This window comes from Mytilus edulis, chromosome 7, assembly GCF_963676685.1.
Source record: "Mytilus edulis chromosome 7, xbMytEdul2.2, whole genome shotgun sequence".
NCBI classification, from domain to species: Eukaryota; Metazoa; Mollusca; class Bivalvia; order Mytilida; family Mytilidae; genus Mytilus; species Mytilus edulis.
Genome location: NC_092350.1, coordinates 43,062,875 through 43,068,704, shown reverse-complemented (window position 1 = coordinate 43,068,704; position 5,830 = coordinate 43,062,875).

The following is a 5,830-nucleotide window of genomic DNA, read 5'->3' as shown; positions in this document are numbered from 1 at the left end:
GACCACTTCCGGTTTGATGGCAGTCGTTTTTAGTCTTCAGCAATCTCTTCATGTATCTATATGACAAAATAAATGGATTCTGAGTAATTTTATGTGAAAAAATTGCAAAAAAAGCTACTTCCGGTTTTCTAAAGGTCACTTCCGGTAGCAATTTTTCAAGGTCATTTGTCACTTAACCTTTTGTATAAGGTCAAATGTTTTTATAATGAACTTAATTGAAGTTATAATCAAATAACCTCATATCAAGACATTTCAGGGGCAACAACTCCTATAAATTGCCATTTAATTGTATAAGACTAAATGTAGCATATCTTCATTACAATAAAGCTGACATTTTGCACTTGTTCTTTAATATATATCTTTCAAAGTGTAAGAAAAAATGCAAAAACAAGCAAAAGTCACAATTGAGAACTTGACCTTGACCTTTGACCTTGACCTCATTTTCTATGTTAAGACCTAGGGGACTCAAATAAAAACATTCCAGGGTTGTACGGTTTACTGTTTATGAGTTAAATAAACATACCGACAAATTTATTTTGTAAAGGTAGATAACTCCTATAAAAATTTCATCGAATCGCTTCGTTCAAAATACGCCAAAAATTACTGAGGATGTAACGAACAATTTGTAAAAAGAATTTTGTCGCTATCTTGTTTTGTTACGAAGAAGATGCACACAGAGGATAAACAGTGAAAAGGGAGATAACTCTTACATAGAAAATGGTTCGCCTTAGCAGGGTGAAATTTAAAAGTGCATAAACTATACGATACCATATGAGAAATATCTAAGCGACATATTGCGAAACAAACATTTATCGCAAGAACAAAATTTGGCGGAAGAAAAAAATAATAATAATAATCAGAAGAAATACAATAAGTCTTTTCACAAAAAAGTGAAAAGACTTAATTAAAAACCAATTGTTCAGAGAACAATTGAAAGTCTTTCCACACCAAAGAAATTCTGATAAGATAGTTTCTTCATACTGATGCGATAAGTCATGTTTTTATTATATTAATGAAAGATATAAGGAAGATAATATGCTACTTCCGGTGAAATGGATGTCACTTCCGGTCTCATATGATAGCTTCTTTCACACTGATTCCAAAAATATATAGTTTCTATATACTTTTGTATGTATATTGGGAGATAATTGGACACTTCCGGTTTGTTGGAAGTCAATTTTAGTCTTCAGTAATCAGTTTATGTATCTATATGACAAAATATATGGATTCTGAGTACTTTTATATGAAAAAATTGCAAAAAAGGCTATTTCCGGTTTTCTCAAGGTCACTTCCGGTAGTCATTTTTCAAGGTCATTTGTCACCTAACCTTTTGTACAAGGTCAAATGCCTTTATAATGAACTTAGTTAAAGTTATAATCAAATAACCTCATATCAAGACATTTCAGGGGCACCAACTCCTATAAGATCCCATTAAATTATATTAGACTAAACGTAGCATATCTTTATTACAATAAAGCAGACATTTTGCACTTGTTCTTTTATATGTATCTTTCAAAGTGTCGGAGAAAATGCAAAAACAAGCAAAACTCACATTTGAGAACTTGACCTTGACCTTTGACCTTGACATCGTTTTCTAAGTTAGGACCTAGGGGCCTCAAATAAATCATTCCAGGGTTATACGGTTAACTTTTTATGAGTTAAAAAAACATACCGACAAATTTATTTTGTAAAGGTAGATAACTCCTATAAAATGTCATCGAATCGCTTCGATCCAAATTAGCCAAAAATTCTTGAGGCTGTAACGAACAATTTGTAAAAGGAATTTTGTCGCTATCTTTTTTTGTTACGAAGGAGATGCACACAGATGAAAAACAGGGAATAGGGAGATAACTCTTACAAAGAAAATGGTTCGCCTTAGCAGGGTGAAATTTAAAAGCGCATAAACTATACGATACCATGTGAGAAATATCTAAGCGACATATTGCGAAACAAACATTTATCGCAAGAACAAAATTTGGCGGAAAAAAAAAATAATCAAAAACCAATTGTTCAGAGAACAATTGAAAGTCTTTCCACACCAAAGAAATTATGATAAGAAGATAGTTTCTTCATACTGATGCGATTAATAATGGTTTAATTATATTTTTGAGTGATATAAGGGAAATAATATGCTACTTCCGGTGAAATTAATGTCACTTCCGGTCTCATATGATAGCTTCTTTCACACTGATTCCAAAAATATATAGTTTCTATATACTTTTGTATGTAGAATGGGAGATAATTGGTCACTTCCGGTTTGTTGGTAGTCGTTTTAAGTCGTCAGTAATCAGTTTATGTATCTATATGACGAAATATATGGATTCTGAGTACTTTTAAATGTAAAAATTGCAAAAAAGGCTACTTCCGGTTTTCTCAAGGTCACTTCCGGTAGTCATTTTTCAAGGTCATTTGTCACCTAACCTTTTGTAAAAGGTCAAATGCCTTTATAATGAACTTAGTTGAAGTTATAATCAAATAACCTCATATCATGACATTTCAGGGGGCACCAACTCCTATAAGATGCCATTAAATTGTATAAGACAAAATGTAGCATATCTTCATTACAATAAAGCAGACATTTTACACTTGTTCTTTTATATGTATCTTTCACAGTGTCGGAGAAAATGCAAAAACAAGCAAAAGTCACAATTGAGAACTTGACCTTGACCTTTGACCTTGACCTCATTTTCTAAGTTAGGACCTAGGGGCCCCAAATAAAAACATTCCAGGATTATACGGTTAACTGATTATGAGTTAAAAAAACATACCGACAAATTTATTTTGTAAAGGTAGATAACTCCTATAAAATGTCATCGAATGGCTTTGATCCAAATTAGCCAAAAATTTCTGAGGATGTAACTAACAATTTGTAAAAGGAATTTTGTCGCTATCTTTTTCTGTTACAAAGGAGATGCACACAGATGATAAACAGTGAATAGGGAGATAACTCTTACAAAAAAAATTGTTCATCTTAGCAGGGTGAGATTTAAAACCGTATAAACTATACGATACAATATACAAAATATCTAAGCGACATATTGCGAAACAAAAATTTCAGAATGAGGCGGAAAAAAAAAAAAAATAATTAAAAACCAATTGTTCAGAGAACAATTGAAAGTCTTTCCACACCAAAGAAATTTTCATAAGAAGATAGTTTTTCATACTGATGCGATAAATGATGGTTTGATTATCTTTTTGAGTGATATAAGGGAGATAATATGCTACTTCCGGTAAAATGAATGTCACATCCGGTCTCATATGATAGCTTCTTTCACACTGATTCCAAAAATATATAGTTTATATATACTTTTGTATGTAGAATGGGAGATAATTGGCCACTTCCGGTTTGTTGGAAGTCATTTTTAGTCTTCAGTAATCTGTTCATGTATCTATATGACAAAATATATGGATTCTGGGTACTTTTAGGTGAAAGAAATTGCAAAAATAGCTACTTCCGGTTTTCTAAAGGTCACTTCCGGTAGCCATTTTTCAAGGTCATTAGTCACTTAACCTTTTGTATGAGGTCAAATGTCTTTATAATGAACTTAATTGAAGTTATAATCAAATAACTTCATATCAAGACATTTCAGGGGCACCAACTCCTATAAGATGCCATTTAATTGTATAAGACTAAATGTAACATATCTTCATTACAATAAAGCTGACATTTTGCACTTGTTCTTTTATGTGTATCTCTCAAAGTGTCGGAGAAAATGCAAAAACAAGCAAAAGTCACAATTTAGAACTTGACCTTGACCTTTGACCTTGACCTCATTTTCTAAGTTGGGACCCATTGGACTCAAATAAAAACATTCCAGGGTTATACGGTTAACGGTTTATGAGTTAACTAAACATACCGACAAATTTATTTTGTAAAGGTAGATAACTCCTATAAAATTTCATCGAATCGCTTCGATCCAAATGCGCCAAAAATTACTGAGGATGTAACGAACAATTTGTAAAAAGAATTTTGTCGCTATCTTTTTTTGTTACGAAGGAGATGCACACAGATAATAAACAGTGAATAGGGAGATAACTCTTACAAAGAAAATGGTTCGGCTTAGCAGGGTAAAATTTAAAAGCGCATAAACTATACGATACCATATGAGAAATATTTAAGCGACATATTGCGAAACAAACATTTATCGCAAGAACAAAATTTGGCGGAAAAAAAAAATAATAATAATAATAATAATCAGAAGAAAAACAATAAGTCTTTCCACAGAAAAGTGGAAAGACTTAATAATCAGAAGAAAAACAATAAGTCTTTCCACAGAAAAGTGGAAAGACTTAATAATAAATATAAAGCAATTGTTTCAAAAACAATTGTTAGGCAGTCTTTCCCCTATGATGAATGGATAATTGATTTTTTTTATTGATTGATTTGGAAAAAGGGGGGGGGAGGTATTTGTTTATTTGTTTGTTTGTTTGCTTTGGTATGGGGTCTATATTATTATGTTACCGGAGAAGTTTCATGTTTAGTTTGGAAAGTTTTTCTTTTATTTTAGATACAGCGCGCGCGCAAGATTGAGGAGACATCACGTGACGCGGGTTTATATTAAGAAAAACTTGGTCTTTTAATTTCTTTTTAGGTCGGGACCTTGAACAGACAACATGTCTAGAGATGGAATGTACACAATGTAATTTCTTTTGTCATTGTAGGAAATTGACATTTTGATCACAGTTCAGCAGCAGTGCATGTTTTGGATTTAATCGATCCGGTGTAACTTTAAAACACATTTAAGGATTATTTTCTGATAATGTACATTTTTCAGCACCTGTTTGTAACACAGATTAGTATTTCAATCTCGGAGCGGACATTTTATTGTAGGTTTTTACTGAGATTGACGGACCTAGCAAGCGATTTTTACTGCATTGCCATTTCTTTTTTCTAGGAAAAGTCTTGAGAGATATCTGCAAAAAGTTTTTTTATGAACCTTCAGTACATGTATGCCCTGCTGACTGCAAATTTTCAGGTCGATTGGACTTGTAGTTTCAGAGAATATGTGGATTTTTTTTCAGAAGAGACGTAAGAACAATAATAAAATAAAAATTTTCTTGAATAATTGAGAGTTTGTTCCTTCAATATACTGTCATAAATAAACAGTCATACATATTGATTGATTGATTAGTTGGTTGATTGATTGGTTGGTTGGTTGGTTTGTTGGTTGGTTGGTTGGTTGGTTGATTAAACACGTTTGATAGGGTCACTTAGAACAAGGGAAAAAAAAACTCAAGAGACCTTGCATCCTGTATTAAACGCATGACACGGAAACATACATTAAGTGATCGATTGGTTGGTTGGTTGGTTAAACACGTTAGTTAAACATGTTGGTTGAACACGTTGGTTAAACACGTTGGCTGGTTAAACACGTTGGAAAGGCTCAATTCAAACAAGCGAAAAAAAACATCTTGGATCCCGTATTTAACAAATGAAACGGAAACATGCATTGATTTATTGGTTGGTTGGTTAGTTGGTTGATTAAACACGTTGGTTAAACATGCTGGTTAAACACGTTGGTTAAACATGCTGGTTAAACACGTAGTTTAAACACGTTTGATAGGCTCAATTTTAACAAGCGATAAAAAACCATCTTGGATCCCGTATTTAACACATGAAACGGAAACATGCAGTGATTGGTTGATTGGTTGGTTGGTTGGTTGGTAAGTTGGTTGGTTGGTTGGTTAAACAAGTTGGTTAAACACGTTGGTTAAACACGTTGGCTGGTTAAACACGTTAGATAGGCTCAATTTAAACAAGCGAAAAAAAACATCTTGGATCCCGTATTTAACACATGAAACGGAAACATGCATTGATTGATTGATTGGT